Genomic DNA, 17,785 nt, shown 5'->3' with positions numbered 1-17,785 from the left:
TCCACAGATGCTGCCTGACTTGCTGAGCTTCTCCAGCATTTTCTGTTTTTATTTCAGATTTCCAGCATCCGCAGTATTTTGCTTTTAATCAAATATTCTGGACAGCTGAGAGGAGCCGAGCCGAGCGGAGGGAGCGTCCGATAAAAGGCGGGATTTCAGAGCGCTGAGAGGAGCCGAGCCGAGCGGAGGGAGCGTCCGATAAAAGGCGGGATTTCAGAGCGCTGAGAACAGCTGAGAGGAGCCGAGCCGAGCGGAGGGAGCGTCCGATAAAAGGCGGGATTTCAGAGCGCTGAGAACAGCCGAGCCGAGCGGAGCCGAGCGGAGCTGCGACCGAGTTCGAAGTGACGTCAGGAATCAGATCGGGACGCGACACAGGGGAGGCACCTGATTGGTGAGTAGGTTCAGGTGAGTATTTCTCCTTATCTACAGTAACTGAAGTAAAAGGAAAGGGAAGGTCTGCAGGTCTTATAGGAAGTAGCGTTTATTTTTTAGTGAATCAAGGTCCCTAGTGTAGTTAACATTCTCTAAATTGAGAACAATTTAAAGGAGTAAACTCCTTAAAGGGAGTGGTAAGTAGTTTTTCTTTCCTTTTTTTTTCTCTTGACATTGTAGTTGTTCTTAAGCTAATTTAAGGGTTAAGTCATGGCAGGAGATCCCAGCGCCGTGTCATGTTCCTCTTGTGGGATGTGGGAATTCAGGGCTCCTTCCTGTATCCCTGATTCCTTCACCTGCGGGAAGTGTGTCCAGCTGCAGCTATTGTTTGACCGCTTGACGGCTCTGGAGCTGCGGATGGACTCACTTTGGAGCATCCGCGATGCTGAGAAAGTCGTGGATAGCACGTTCAGTGAGTTGGTCACACCGCAGATAAAAATTACTGAGGGAGATAGTGAATGGGTGACCAACAGACAGAGGAAGAGTAGGAAGGCAGTGCAGGGGTCCCCTGCGGTCATCTCCCTCCAAAACAGGTATACCGTTTTGGATACTGTTGGCGGAGATGGCTCACCAGGGGAAGGTGGCAGTGGCCAGGTTCATGGCACCGTGGCTGGCTCTGCTGCACAGGAGGGCAGGAAAAAGAGTGGCAGAGCTATAGTGATAGGGGACTCGATTGTAAGGGGAATAGACAGGCGTTTCTGCGGACGCAACCGAGACTCCAGGATGGTATGTTGCCTCCCTGGTGCAAGGGTCAAGGATGTCTCGGAGCGGCTGCAGGACATTCTGGAGGGGGAGGGTGAACAGCCAGTTGTCATGGTGCATATAGGCACCAACGATATAGGTAAAAAACAGGATGAGGTCCTACAAGCTGAATTTAGGGTGTTAGTAGTTAAACTAAAGAGTAGGACCTCAAAGGTAGTAATCTCAGGATTGCTACCAGTGCCACGGGTTAGTCAGAGTAGGAATGACAGGATAGCTAAGATGAATACGTGGCTTGAGAGATGGTGCAAGCTGGAGGGATTCAAATTCCTGGGCCATTGGAACCGGTTCTGGGGGAGGTGGGACCAGTACAAATTGGACGGTCTGCATCTGGGCAGGACTGGAACCAATGTCCTAGGGGGAGTGTTTGCCAGTGCTGTTGGGGAGGGTTTAAACTAATGTGGCAGGGGGATGGGAACCGATGCAGGAAGTCAGTGGGAAATAAAGTGGTGACAGAAACAAAGGGCAGTAAGGGAGAGTGTACAGAACATGACCGGACAGATGGTCTGAGAAAGCAGGGCAAAGACCAAGGGAAGTCTAGATTAAACTGCATTTATTTCAATGCAAGAAGTCTGATGGGCAAGGCAGATGAACTCAGGGCATGGATGGGTACATGGGACTGGGATGTTATAGCTATTACTGAAACATGGCTAAGGGAGGGGCAGGACTGGCAGCTCAATGTTCCAGGGTACAGATGCTATAGGAAAGATAGAGCAGGAGGTAAGAGAGGAGGGGGAGTTGCGTTCTTGATTAGGGAGAACATCACGGCAGTAGTGAGAGGGGATATATCCGAGGGTTCGCCCACTGAGTCCATATGGGTAGAACTGAAAAATAAGAAGGGAGAGATCACTTTGATAGGATTGTACTACAGACCCCCAAATAGTCAACGGGAAATTGAGGAGCAAATATGTAAGGAGATTACAGACAGCTGCAAGAAAAATAGGGTGGTAATAGTAGGGGACTTTAACTTTCCCAACATTGACTGGGACAGCCATAGCATTAGGGGCTTGGATGGAGAGAAATTTGTTGAGTGTATTCAGGAGGAATTTCTCATTCAGTATGTGGATGGCCCGACTAGAGAGGGGGCAAAACTTGACCTCCTCTTGGGAAATAAGGAAGGGCAGGTGACAGAAGTGTTAGTGAGGGATCACTTTGGGACCAGTGATCATAATTCCATTAGTTTTAAGATAGCTATGGAGAAGGATAGGTCTGGCCCAAAAGTTAAAATTCTAAATTGGGGAAAGGCCAATTTTGATGGTATTAGACAGGAACTTTCAGAAGTTGATTGGGAGAGTCTGTTGGCAGGCAAAGGGACGTCTGGTAAGTGGGAGGCTTTCAAAAGTGTGTTAACCAGGGTTCAGTGTAAGCACATTCCTTATAAAGTGAAGGGGAAGGCTGGTAGAAGTAGGGAACCTTGGATGACTCGGGAGATTGAGGCACTAGTCAAAAATAAGAAGGAGGCATATGACATGCATTGGCAGCTGGGATCAAGTGGATCCCTTGAAGAGTATAGAGATTGCCGGAGTAGAGTTAAGAGAGAAATCAGGAGGGCAAAAAGGGGATATGAGATTGCTTTGGCAGATCAGGCAAAGGTGAATCCAAAGAGCTTCTACAAATACATAAAGGGCAAAAGGGTAACTAGGGAGAGAGTAGGGCCTCTTAAGGAGCAACAAGGTCATCTATGTGCGGAACCACAAGAGATGGGTGAGATCCTGAATGAATATTTCACATCGGTATTTACGGTTGAGAAAGGCATGGATGTTAGGGAACTTGGGGAAATAAATAGTGATGTCTTGAGGAGTGTAAATATTACAGAGAGGGAGGTGCTGGAAGTCTTAACGCGCATCAAGGTAGATAAATCTCCGGGACCTGATGAAATGTATCCCAGGACGTTATGGGAGGTTAGGGAGGAAATTGCGGGTCCCCTAGCAGAGATATTTGAATCATCCACCGCTACAGGTGAGGTGCCTGAAGATTGGAGGGTAGCAAATGTTGTGCCTTTGTTTAAGAAGGGCGGCAGGGAAAAGCCTGGGAACTATAGACCAGTGAGCCTGACATCTGTAGTGGGTAAGTTGTTAGAGCGTATTCTGAGGGACAGAATCTACAGGCATTTGGAGAGGCAGGGACTAATTAGGAACAGTCAGCATGGTTTTGTGAGAGGAAAATCATGTCTCACGAATTTGATTGAGTTTTTTGAAGGGGTAACCAAGAAGATAGATGAGGGCTGTGCAGTAGACGTGGTCTACATGGACTTCAGCAAAGCATTTGACAAGGTACCGCATGGTAGGTTGTTACATAAGGTTAAATCTCATGGGATCCAAGGTGAGGTAGCCAATTGGATACAAAATTGGCTTGACGACAGAAGACAGAGGGTGGTTGTCGAGGGTTGTTTTTCAAACTGGATGCCTGTGTCCAGCGGTGTGCCTCAGGGATCGGTGCTGGGTCCGCTGTTATTTGTTATTTATATTAATGATTTGGATGAGAATTTAGGAGGCATGGTTAGTAAGTTTGCAGATGACACCAAGATTGGTGGCATTGTGGACAGTGAAGAAGGTTATCTAGGATTGCAACGGGATCTTGATAAATTGGGCCAGTGGGCCGATGAATGGCAGATGGAGTTTAATTTAGATAAATGTGAGGTGATGCATTTTGGTAGATCGAATCGGGCCAGGACCTACTCCGTTAATGGTAGGGCGTTGGGGAGAGTTATAGAACAAAGAGATCTAGGAGTACAGATTCATAGCTCCTTGAAAGTGGAGTCACAGGTGGATAGGGTGGTGAAGAAGGCATTCAGCATGCTTGGTTTCATTGGTCAGAACATTGAATGCAGGAGTTGGGATGTCTTGTTGAAGTTGTACAGGGCATTGGTGAGGCCACACTTGGAGTACTGTGTACAGTTCTGGTCACCCTATTATAGAAAGGATATTATTAAACTAGAAAGAGTGCAGAAAAGATTTACTAGGATGCTACCGGGACTTGATGGTTTGACTTACAGGGAGAGGTTAGACAGACTGGGACTTTATTCCCTGGAGAGTAGGAGGTTAAGGGGTGATCTTATAGAAGTCTATAAAATAATGAGGGGCATAGATAAGGTCGATAGTCAAAATCTTTTCCCAAAGGTAGGGGAGTCTATAACGAGGGGGCACAGATTTAAGGTGAGAGGGGAGAGATACAAAAGGATCCAGAGGGGCAATTTTTTCACTCAAAGGGTGGTGAGTGTCTGGAACGAGCTGCCAGAGGCAGTAGTAGAGGCGGGTACAATTTTGTCTTTTAAAAAGCATTTGGACAGTTACATGGGGAAGATGGGTATCGAGGGATATGGGCCAAGTGCAGGCAATTGGGACTAGCTTAGTGGTATAAACTGGGCGACATGGACATGTTGGGCCGAAGGGCCTGTTTCCATGTTGTAACTTCTATGATTCTATGATTCTATAAAGAAGAAATATACAGTGTGGGTTCGGCGTTTCCTTTGGCCCCGATTGTTTACGCTGACATATGGCCATTTTAAGTTCGAGCATATACTAATGAGATTAGGAGGATACTTGGGCGTAACTTAACAATGGCAAAATGGGCATAACATTGGGCTCATTTTTGGGTTAAATTCCGGGTTGTACCCAAGGAGGAAACTCCAGGCCATGTCCTCACCATGTTCACTATCTTCTCTGAGCATAGAACAGTGCCCAGCTATGAATTCCCTGAATCCCTCGTTCATTGTTTTCTGTAAGTGTTCACCAAGCGAGTTGAAGCCAACAATGACTGCTTGGTTTAACCTGCCTACGCCTTCCACTGCTGTGTTTATAGAGTATGAATCCAAATTATTGCAGAACGCAGCTCATGTGTTGTAACATACTCAGTAGGAAAGCAGGCCAGGTAGATCTGCATCCTAAAATAACACAAAGGGAATTCAGTACATCATAACACCTGCTTGCTCCTACTTAACAACGCCTCTGTTAGCTCTGCATTACTGGTGCCCTGTGCTTCACCATGTACTTCTTTTGTCACATTACTATAAACTTGTTGCCAGGCATCTTTATCTTCTTGCTTGAAGTGAGTGTGAGTGTGGAGTGTGAGTGTGAGTGCGAGGTATCCTGACTATTTTCTCTCGCTGCGCACTTCACAACACTTGCTTCTCCCTGTTCTGTGAAAACATTAGATTGGACATTGAAGACCTAAGCACTTACCCATTTGAGTATTGTATTGTCACAACATGAGCTATTTAACACTTGTGCACAATCAATTTGTAAGGACATATACAAATCAGGGAAGGTATGATTAATATGGTGCACACCAGTTGAACTGTGCAGTAGTCCAATCTAATCAGGCCCTTGCTTTTGACAGTCTCCCTCCTGATGAATTCCACAATTTCTGTGTCCATGTAGTTAATTGTTTATCCACAGAGAGTCCCCCATCCCTCCCATGCTTTGGCCTCCTATTATGTAAACACAATAGCATTGTGGATTAAGGCAGTGAATTGTCAGATTTAAACTACTTCATTTCTCTCTAAGTAAAGCACTTTTCCTCTCTAAGAATTCCCACTCAAATTAATTGCTAAATAAATCATTTGTCTCCATATCTGTCCTCTGTCGCTACCTTACAGTAATACATCTACCTTACTTTGGTGCTCTTTTTCAGTCATGAAACTTCCGTCAAGCTCCTCACAGTCATGGAGCCTGACATCACACGCCTCATGGCTTATTGCTGTGGACTCTCTCACCGAAACATGCTTATGGCCTGCCCTACTCTCAAGGTCCTCCCAATTCCAAATGATGCAATCCACAACAGCTTGCATGATCTTGTCAGTGAAACTAATTTTTTGATCTTGATGCTTGCCAAAGATGTGCAAACGCCACAGCTAAATTAATTAAATTTGCATAACTTATATCAGTTAAGTGACTTGTTAGTTACTTGGGACATGTGAAAGGAGCTTATTACACATTTATGATTGATCAGTTTGCCACAGCAAAATAGTTCTTACTTATTTTGACTGGTAGCTGTTAAAATCTATGTAAAAAATAGTAACCCTTTTACTACTAAACTAAAAAAGAAAACACAGCACATCATGTATAAAATGCCATGATGATACTGGGCAGATTCCATGGCTGAGTGCTGGCCGGCTCACAGTGCCCGATGTTCCATCCATTAATTTAGTTACATGGAAAAATCAGGTGCTGGCCGCCCGTGATTTGCCCGTCATGCTCCGTGTGAGTGCTTTTCCAAGCTGGGTGTTCTGTATCATGCTGGGTGTTCTGTATCATGTTGGGAGTGCAGATCCATGCTGGGAGTTCAGGGGATGAGAATGGAACTAGGGAAAATAAACTAGAAAAATTTACTGATAAACAAAGAAATAGAACAGCAGTGGGAAACATTAAAAACGGTGATCAATAGAGTCCAGGAGAAATATATCCCACTAAAAAGGAAGAACAATCTAAAGAAAAAGGCATACACTAAGTATATGGGCAATAAAGGAAAGGATGACAAAAGAGAATATGAAAAGGTTAGAAAAGAAGTAAAAAAAAACAATTAGGAAGGCAAAGAGAAACTACGAAAGTAAATTATCAAGGAATATAAAAAGAAATAAAATATTCTACAGACACATAAATAACAAAAGAAAAATTAGGATAGGGATAGGAGTAATGGATACACACAATAAACTCTCAGGTAATGACAGCGAAATGGCAGGAATATTAAATAATTACTTTGCCTCAGCATTTACCAGGTAGACTAACATGGTGGGCATGACATTAGAAGAAGAGATCAAAAAAGATATAAAGACATTTAAGATAGAAAGGGGGCTGATAATTGATAAACTAATCAAACTTAGAGGGGATAAAACCCCTGGTCCGGATGGATTGCATCCGCATATATTAAAAGAAGGTAGGGAAGAGATAGCAGAGGTACTATTACATATATATGTAAATTCATTAGAAACGGGAATAGTGCCAGAGGACTGGCGAACAGCTGATGTGATTCCTATATTTAAAAAGGGAGATGGAACCAGTTCAGAGAACTATAGACCAATTAGCTTAGCATTGGTAGTAAGATAGATAATAGATTCCTTACTCAAAGGTGTAATAGAAAACCATCTAGAAACCAAAAATAATTTAAAAAGTCAGCATAGATTTCAAAAGGGAAGGTCATGCTTGACCAATCTTATTGAAGTCTTTGAGAAGTACAGAACAAGGGTAATGTAGTACATGTAATATATTTGGATTCTCAAAAAGGCCTTTGATAAGATATTGCATAGTAGACTCATGACTAAGGTCAGAGCGTGTGGAGTCGGGGGACAAATGACAAATGGCAATCTGGCTACAAAACAGAAAACAGAGAGTATGGGTTAAAGGTAGTTACTCAGACTGAAAGGTGGGAAGTGGTGTTCCACAAAGATCCGTCCTGGGATCACTGTTGGTCACCATTTACGTAAATGACTTGGATTCAGGAATCGGAAGTACAATTTCAAAATTTGCGGATGACACCAAATTGGGGGGTATAGTTAATACCGAGGAGAACTGCGACAAAATACAGGAAGACATCTATAAACTTGCAGAATGGGCACATAACTGGCAAATGAAATTCAATGTAGACAAGTGTGAGGTATTACATTTTAGTAGGAAGAATAAGGGGGCCACCTACTGCTTGGATAATAAGAGTCTAAATAGGGTAGAGGAGCAGAGGGATCGCGGGGCACAAATACACAAAAGTAGTGACACAGGTTAATAAGGTCATAAAAAAAAACGAAGCACTGGAGTTCATTTCTAGAGGGATAGAACTGAAAAGCAGAGAAGTTATGTTAAACTTGTATAGAAAGGGTTTGATAGGATAGATGTAGAGAGGATGTTTCCACTTGCGAGGGAGACCAGAACTCGGGGCTAAACAGATGACAACAAGGCTTTCAAGCATAATCTTCTAATCCACGGGGCCCGATGTTAGCAGGGCTGCGGGTTCTCGGCGGGGGGGCTATCGGGCGCGTGGGTAACGCGCCCGGTGAAATTAGTCAGCTCCCCGCGCGATTGTAGCATACAATCCACTGATTGGATCCACTTACCTGCTCCTCCGGGTTCCCCGCTGCTGATCTGCGCGTCGTGTGGGCTGCGCATGCGCAGTAAGATCTGTCAGCTGGAGGAGCTCTATTTAAAGGGCCAGTCCTCCACGGACAGATGCTGCAACAAACAGAAAAAAATCACAGCATGGAGCAGCCCAGGGGGAAGGCTGCTCCCAGTTTAATGATGCCTCACTCCAGGTATCAATACATGGGGTGAGGAGGAGGGGGAGGACAGAGATCTTCCCCCCGGCGGGCGGGAGGAAGCGGCCTGCCTCTGCCACCAGGAAGGCCTGGCTCGAGGTGGCAGAGGAGGTCACCAGCACCACCAACATATCGCCCACCTGCATACAGTGCAGGAGGCACTCCAATGACCTCAGTAGGTCAGCCAAAGTGAGTACACTTACTCTGTCCCCTACACTCCGTCTGCCACATCACCGCCCCCAACCCACATCTCCTTCTGCACTGCCAACACTACTCTGTCACATCACCCCTCATACCCACTCAAAGCTCATCCTCATCGTACCTGCACCTACTCACCTCGCCAGTACTCATCCCGCCACTACCACTCAACCCAATCCTCATACAATCTCATGGCTCTATCTCGTACTCACCCTCTCATGCATCTCTTTCATGGCCAGCCTCACTCAACCTGCCACTACCTGTGCTGCAGCCACAGGGCATGCATCACATATGTGCAGTAGGCAGCGTAAGGCAAACGTGTCGAGGGCATAAAGGGGATGCACAAGGGTGTTTGAGGGTTTGTCATGGTTGTTACTTATATTGAATTTCTGACCAACTCACATCACATATTATATTGGCATCACTACTGCCATGTTTTCGCGAATCTTGTCTGGTCTGTGCAATAATGCCCTTTCCTGAGGATCACTATGAAGACCCACAACTGATGCCACCCATTGTGTCAGTTAATGACCTGAAATACCTAAATAAATACTTTCAATTGGCATCCCGCTGGCTTTAATTGCCTGCGGGATTCCCACCAGCGGGGGCTGCGCACGCCGGCGCGTCAGCGGGGAACCCAGAAGTGCGCGGGTTTGAGGCGGGCTCCGGTCCCGCTCCGGAATTTCACGATTTTCGGGGCCCCCCCGCCAGGAACGCACCCGATAGCGGGTGCTAAAATGCTGCCCATGATCTTCATGGGGGGTGGGGGAGGGGGGAATGGGTTACATTATTTTTCATTGTTACGAACACCATTAATCACTGCTGAGCAAGAATGGGTCTTAATCAGGAACTTTCTGTCCACATCTACAGGAGATTCACTGCAAAGTAAACAAATCCCAATCGGGAGACATTCGGAGTAAATACACATATATTAACTGATCTTCAGAAATGATACACAGAGCCTGAGAAATAGAATTAAAGCAAGAAGCTGTCCAAGCTGATATCCCCATTGAAGTCAACAGCACTACTGTCCAAACAAATGTTTTGAAAATTGAAGAAAAATTAATAAAATAAAACCAAATAATTTCTAAATGATTTAGTTGAGAGTCTTCATAGATCCTTTTGAGGACTATAATAATATACTATATTGGGGTTTATTCAGAGTGACATGCATAATTTGGTTCCATAAGTTTTTGATTTTACATTAAGAAAATCTGAATGAGAGATCGATAACTTCTTGATGAATGGGGAGCTTAAAGTATAAGATATTCATGAACGCTTGCCTATTTCAAGCACCCAGTAAGCAGCAAGTACTCCTAGGACAGCACAGTTGCATGCAGATTAATGCTCTCCCAACCCTGCCTAAACCTGAGCAAAACACCTTAACTGCACCAGTGTGACATTTTTTCACACCAGATCTTTGCCACTAATTGACACAAAATAAGAGGCAGATTATGTTGTGGGTTCATGCCCATTAGATGAGTTGAGACTACATACTCATTACATAAAGGAGCCTTACATTCATGAGAAGCTTTTCATCCATCACCCTGAGCTAGATTTGAGCCTGGATCCTGAAAGTGAAAGGCACTTGTGCTAACCCACAGCATCACCCAGATGACATTGTAAGAGATATTTGGCAGAAAAGAGCTCTGTCAAAAGATGCAGAGAAGAGACACTATGTGAAGAGCTAATGTATTAAGCCACAATTCTTCCATTATAATGAACTAGAAGTGAGTGTACAGTCTATGCAATGCCTTTCGGGTGTCTTCCTGCACCTGGTGAATTAACCAGCAATTATTGCAAAACCTCCAAGTCTTTGTCTGCAATCATACAGCACAGCTCAAAATTGCAAGACATCTTGACAGGGACTGAACTTAATTTCTCAAATTGACACACAGTTCGGGTAAAAAGTGTGCTACTTGTTTTGAACAAAATAGTTCAAATTTCTGAAACTCCATAATTTGAACTCATGCAATGCTTGCCTACTGGTGGTTGACTGGGAGCAATAAAGATTTCTCCTTGTGCAGATGAAGGTCATGAATATTCATACTATTATTTAAAGGGAGTTTCTGGCAGGGTGAACGAGGTTGGGAGCAGAAGAGTAACTCACAGGGATAGCTAGACAAATGATCCTTGGAGTTTATTATTTATCAGAAGATCTGTGCTAAATGGTTAACTCTAACTTGGACATAAAAGTCACGCTGTAATCAATCATTAACTGCCACAAATATATGCAAATGTTAAAACGAGCTTCTTGAAAGTCAACACAATATGACACTGCTTATTCTACATTCTTTAAAGGATGCTGGATATAGAAAACCTTAGATAATAAAAAAACTGGTTTACAGGACAGTAATTCCATTGTGGACTGTCTTTTGAATCTCAGTTTATGACAACAGAGTTTGCAATTGGAATTGTTCTCTTTAACTCAGTCTCTGGTATTTAAGATGCGTTTTGCTCGTTCTTTTCGTTCCTTCACATTGCATTTGAGACAGCTCAAGGTCTATTTCTTTAATTTGGCAAATTGGTAGCACTGGGAACATGAGCACAGCACAGAAATGTCAATAATGTTACAGCAGCTTGTGATGTTTGACTGCAGTATCTGGTGTCATATGACAGGTAATGTAGTATAGTAATGTATTTTTCAGTAGATTGCTGAGTATCATTCACTATGAAAATTGGATAGGGAATAACAGTATGGACTTTACTGAGAATAATGCATGCAGTATACATTGTACTGAGAGCACATACACCATAATTATGCATCATGATATCCTGAGTGGATCAAAGGTTATATGTGCTGTCTGCACAAATAGTACACTAAATCTGTATTTGGAAAGTCCAGCTCAATCCCAACTGTAATTTTTCATAAGCAATATTTTGCCTCCTGGATGTCTTACAGGACTGTGACATATAACAGCAATTCAGAATTTGCAAGCAAATAAAAACGAAATTACAGAAGTAACAACCAAAAGGAAAACTGGATACTGATAAAAAAGCTAATCTTTTAATTTGGAGTTTGTTTTATTTTAGTGAACTAAAAGATTTTATGCTGAATGTTATCTCTTTCCCTCACTAAACTCATTACAAAATCTGTTCAAATAAAAAGTTGCACCATCATGTTTTCTGAATAAAGGGATGCAATTCATAAATTGATGACATTAAATCTGAATACAATAGGGCATGTCTATCTTACAATATTATGTCAAGGAGGAGGAAAACTAAATAGGGTTTGGATTTCAGTGTTTTGCACAATCTCAGTTTAAGACCTGTCATGTGACAGGAAACTTAAATTCACGTTGGAAAAATTCTGAGATCATGCCTGAAGGACAAATTTCAATACAATGCATTAAATAAAACACAACATCCCATCTGTTCAATGAGGGATGTATATAACTGCAAGGAAGTTCAATTCTATCCCGGATCCAGAACTAAACCTGGGTCTAGGACTTGCAAAATTAACTCAATAATTGGTCATTTACTGTTGTGATCATACCCAGTTAGTTACTCCCGGAATTAACTGGGTGGACTTATGCAATTGTCCTAGACTTTATATCAAAATGAAATCGGGAATTGCACCTTTATGATCCCCATTATGGGGTTTAATACTCTATTTATATGCCATTCCAGGAAACACAACGGCCACCTTAAAAATCTGGGAAAAAGTGACTGGTGAGTATCTGGTTCCCGGACACTTGCAGCAAACCTGGAAATAGCTGTTATATTGAATCATCTAGAAAGGCTTGACACATCTTGGCCATTCATTGTTAACACACACCTGGCTCATACGTTTTTTTTTCAAGGTTTCAACAGTGGTGCCTTGTCTCTCGTTCAGGCTGTGAGATTAATTCTATCTGTTTCAGACAGTTGCAGCAAACCTCTAACCAATCATTACACTTGACTCGTATTGAATTCTCTGCCATACTTCTCGCTTACATTCTTTTCCTTTGCAAGCAGCTGGGAGTGGTATCTCTGCTCTAATGCAAGCTGCGAGACTAATTCTGTTGGTTATATGAGTTTACTTTCCCTGTGAAATGAAGCCACTTCTCAGAACAGAACAGCATAAGACATTGACGCCATACAATAAATGGCATTTACAGCAAGTAACAGAACTGTGAATATTTTAAAGTGTAATTAATGCTCTCTATCGGTAATGAGGCAACATCATAGTCTCTTCTTTTACTCAATCTCCGACATGCATTAAAAATTGTTGCATTCAACAGAACCCAGTCAGGTCTCAAGTGAATAATTAAAGCTGGATAGTAACAAAACTTCACCGTACTGTAATGATTTCATTCTTGCAAAAATAAGACTTGAAAAACAATCACTTTATGGATTAGGTCATGATTAGACAAGAAACAAGAGACACGCCTCGAAATCTGAATTAGCATAATTATGTGTACAGACACCACTAATTTGATTCTTCATTTGAACAGTTCTTTGATTGATTTCATACTTGAGTCAAAAGAACATTACTCAGAGAACTATGCTGGTTTGCTGTTAACATTAGGTAATTTAAAGCAGATTTGGCAGATCTAAGGTGCCAGGAATATTAAGCAGTTCAATATTACAAATACAATTGCACGCATCTTTAGCACTCAGTAAAGAATGATAAAAGTAATCTAGAAACAGTCAAAATTGCCCAAGAGCGTCTGGAAAAATAGCTTCACTCACAAAAATCAAAAAGGTAAATAAGGCACTGTGACTGACAAAGAATTTGATTCGAGTTTTGACTATTGCATTTCAGCTCAAGAAGAGTGTTCAACCGAGTTTAAACTGAATTCTTATCACTGATTTCCAATGCAGTGGAATGCATTAAACTTTTGAATCAAAATGCTACAGGCACCCCAACAATGCTCTAAATCTACCAAAAGGCTATATCTGCTCTCCAATCATTTACAAACAATGACAGCAGTGAAGGATTAACAGCTAGCCTTTAAAAGAATCACTGTGTTGAATGTGTTTATCTGAATTAAATGTACGCACTGCTGAGCAACTTGATTCAACTTGGCATCTTTTGGGACTTAAATTTTAGAGACTGTCCCTTCCCAATATTTTGAAACTATTTTCATCTTAAAAATTTCAGCAAATTTTACCTACATGGCCAGTTTTACCCTCATGAGCACAGGAAGAGTCAGGCATTACTTGATGTTAATGGTATGATTTATATCAATGAGTGTTAATTGTATTCAGGTGATGGGTATCAATTAGAGACTCTCGTATCCTTTTCAGGAGAGCTTATCTAGAGTGTGGTGTGTGTGTAAGGGAATCTCTGTGAATAAAGGCTTAGAAACAACTGAAGATCAGGCTCTAATATTCGATCCTTCACCACATGGCTATCCAATTTTAACACTTGACACCCTTTGTGTTAGCAAATTCTGCCCAATCGATATTTCCATCCAAGATTTAGATGATGTGATCTAAACAGAGCTGTGATCAGTAAAGCTGCAATGCTTACATAAAAGTCCTACAGGGTTAATGGGTAAATATAATGCCTTTTGTGTTGCTGAGCCACACAGTCCTGGAAGATCCTAGGTTTGATCCCTCTTCTGTTATAAGTTAGCTGAACTCAGCTGGAGCAATAGTACAGACGCCACAATTGGCCTCAGCACCTCCGGGGCAGGGAGGAGAAAAGGTTACTCTGGGTTCCTGCTCCTGATCGTTATCCACGGACTTCAACTGGAAAATGAATATGAACGGATGTCAGGGGAGAACATTGTAAGACTGGGATTGGCTATGATGCTTCCCCCCACCACCCCCCGCATCATCAAATAACCTGGTGACATTCATTACCTAGGCTCAGATGTGAAGAATGGTCACTTACGAAAGTTATCAGTGGCCAGCTACCACCCATGGAATAGTCAGTGCCTTCAAGAAAGGGGCGAAAAATGACCATATGCTGTTCTCTTAAGTTATCCCGAGCTCATACGATTCGATTTAAAGGAGAACGACACGAAGCATGCTATCTTCACTAACACTATTGCCATCCGTTTAAAACACTAAGACATAAAAGATATGGTAACTTCTCACCAGAAGTAAGCATCAGTGCAAAAGCATCCACCTCACCTTAACGCTTCACGTTGTCTGGCTACGAGCATGAAATTGCAAATGAAATCCTGTGGGCTTACAGTGCCCACTGTACAACAGAGAATTGCAAACTTGTCATCACAGCACAGCTGCGTAGTGGCAGGATAGACTGTCCAGTCCCATTTAAAGGACTTACAGATGGTATCAGTTGATTCATGCTCCACTTACAATACCGTGCCACACAGAACATCAAATTAATATGAATGACATGAAAATCTCTCATAAAATAAATGCAGGCTTAGAAAATGGTTTAGGACCATCTGGGACACTTCTGCTCCCTGAATTTCCAAATAAAACCGGTCTTTCCCACTGGGAGAAAAGACTGATGAGGTGAATTCAACCTCACAAGCATCGGACTTGCAGTTAAAATCAAAAAGTGAACTATTTACCTTGACGTACCTTGACGGGTGCTTGCTGAAGAACTACTGGCATTCGCCAAAGAGCTGCTGGACTGAATGGAATCAGCAAGTAGGACAGATCAATACGACGTTGTATGGGAAATCAGCTGTGAGTCGACTTCCTGTACTGTGAAGCCCCACAGCAATGCAGCTCCCAGAACGTGAGGAGGTTGCTTTTTTCTCTCTCTCTCCCTCTATTAAAATTGCCTGTGTCACATGACTTGTTTCTTTACACAGCTCAGTGCATGCTGTATTCTGACTGGAATGTCTCATTTTCAAGCAGATCTGGGTGCTAGAATCCTAAAAATAAACACAGTAATTAAATCTCTAACTCGCTGATACATCTTTTCAAAAAAAAAACACACAGTGATGAAGTTACAAGATCGAGCTGAGTCAATTTGTGACTATCAATTATACAGGAAACTTCTTATAGCAATAAAGGTTTTTAAATAGAATTTTAATGAACGAAGAATCTCATCTTCCTTGGCCAGGACAATAATAAATTCACAAGCTCTTCTTACAAACTGCTTGAATCTCAATGAGAAACGTTATGAAATTTTGGTTGACTGACGCAAAAAGAAGGCAAATTAGTTAAATCTTCTGTCAGATGCTGGTGGCGCTACACATTGGAGTGCAATAATTCACCTTGAAGCATAGAAAGGATAAGCCAAAAAGCTTGTTTTTTTTAACTCTTGCCATAACCTTCACAGATATCAGTTAAGCATTTTGTTGCATATCAAGCTTTATTGTAAATCTTCTTGTTCATTCATTGCTAAAAATAGAAAAAAAACAAGTCCTGCTGCTCTGAGATATCTGCCTCGGGGGCTCTGCAGTTAATGTGGGAAAACTTAAGAACTATTGACATGACAGTGGCACTGATTTATACTCGAGAGTTTAAGCTCTCCATGAGCAACCACTGGCATTTTTACTTTTATGTATTACTGCAATGAGGTCCCCAACGCATCCGAAACTCTGCCCAGAACGCCAGTCATATTTCAAGCATGATCAGGTTAACCATGCGGATAATACAATTACACCTGGAAGCTGGCTCCTAACCTCTGTAACCTCCTCCAGCCCTACAACCCTCCGAGATCTCTGCAATCCTCCAATTCTGACCTCCTGTGCATCCCCGATTTTCATCACTCCACCATTGGAGGCTGTGCCTTCAGCTGCCTAGGCCTTAAGCTCTGGCATTCCCTCCCTAAACCTGTCCGCCTCTCTACCTCTCTCTCCTCCTTTAAGACGCCCCTTAAAACCTACCTCTTTGACCAAGCTTTTGGTCACTTGTCCTAATATCTCCTTCAGTGACTTGGTGTCAAATTTTGATTGATAATCGCCCCTGTGAAGTGCCCTGGGATGTTATACTATGTTAAAGGCGCTATATAAATGCAAGTTGTTGTTGCTGTTGTTGTAGACCCATCTCACCCGCCAATCTCAGGATCACCGTCACAATTATTTCATTCTGTAGCATGAAGGAAAAGTGTGATTGAAAACAGCATTTTAAACCAGTTTAGCCCCTGGTCTGCTAGCTGGTCTGAGTAAGTTCTTATTTTCCTTGCCGACTTTGTTTTATAAGTTTTCAACTCAAAAATTATGATGTTAAAAAAGAACTCTGATTACAACATCAAAAGGTACTCAGAAAATAGCTTTATCACTGTAAGATTATCCCCAAGTAATTAAAATCCTAAAAATGAAATTTTCAATGAGAATAAGCACTTCCACTCTGGTTGCCTAGCATCTCTTTCCTCTCCTATTCACTGCCCTGTTTTCATTTCAATTAGCTTCACTTTCACCCAGCAGGGCTGAGTGAATATTTCTTTCAGAAAGTCAGCACAGGCAGAATGATCAAAATGGTCTCCTTCTGTGCTGTAAAGTTCTATTTTTCATTTTATAAGCTTAAAATCTTTTACTTTTTCCTGTAGTCTCCCTGCTCCCAGTGTCCATTTTTGAGATGGGAGCAGCTTTGAAACAATGCCAGCTTAGTGACTGAAAATGGTAGCCTCAAGAGCTCATTTTCAATCAATTGCATGGCATAGGTCTCACGATTGACATGGTTGTATCTTCAACATGACTAGCTCATTCTTTGATTTGGTTTTTCATTTCAGGCTGACACTACAGTACAGTACTGTGGGAGTGCTGCACTGTAGGGGGTGCCATCTTTTGAGTGAGACGTTAAACCGAGGTCCCGTCTGCCCTCTCAGGTGGACATCAAAGATCCCAGCATTCAATGATTCAGAGCAAGTCCAACAGCAAATGAAGAGAGAAAAGATGGGCTAATGTTGCAAGTGGAGATCTTTTGTCAGTTGCTGGTGAAGCTGCATGTCCTCTTCTTACTTCAGAATTCCATCAATTTTTTTTATTCATTCATGGGATGTGGGCGTCGCTGGCAAGACCAGCATTTATTGCCCATCCCTAATTGCCCTTGAGAAGGTGGCGGTGAGCCATGTGGTGAAGGTACTCTTACAGTGCTGTTAGGTAGGGAGTTTCAAGATTTTGACCCAGCGACGATGAAGAAACGGCGATATATTTCCAAGTCGGGATGGTGTGTGACTTGGAGGGGAACGTGCAGGTGGTGTTGTTCCCATGTGTCTGCTGCCCTTGTCCTTCTAGGTGGTAGAGGTCGCGGGTTTGGGAAGTGCTGTCGAAGAAGCCTTGGCGAGTTGCTGCAGTG

The 17,785-nt window shown here is 42.6% G+C and overlaps 1 protein-coding gene across 4 annotated transcripts in view; it reads right to left on the bottom strand.

Moving 5' to 3' along the window:
- Positions 1 to 15,379, bottom strand: part of rap1gapa (RAP1 GTPase activating protein a) — a 477,305-nt gene extending 461,926 nt beyond the window's left edge. For 2 of the 4 annotated variants that reach the window (XM_067970460.1, XM_067970461.1), the window contains exon 1: positions 15,116 to 15,379. The gene's annotated coding sequence lies outside the window, so the exon portion shown is untranslated. Of the gene's footprint in view, positions 1 to 15,105 lie in introns of all 4 variants that reach the window. The other 2 variants (XM_067970459.1, XM_067970465.1) reach the window with 2 other exon arrangements.
- Positions 15,380 to 17,785: the final 2,406 nt, after the last annotated feature.

This window comes from Heptranchias perlo, chromosome 32 (assembly GCF_035084215.1).
Source record: "Heptranchias perlo isolate sHepPer1 chromosome 32, sHepPer1.hap1, whole genome shotgun sequence".
NCBI classification, from domain to species: domain Eukaryota; kingdom Metazoa; phylum Chordata; class Chondrichthyes; order Hexanchiformes; family Hexanchidae; genus Heptranchias; species Heptranchias perlo.
Note: the sequence above shows the minus strand (reverse complement) of the source record. Positions and strands in the feature narration are given on the sequence as shown.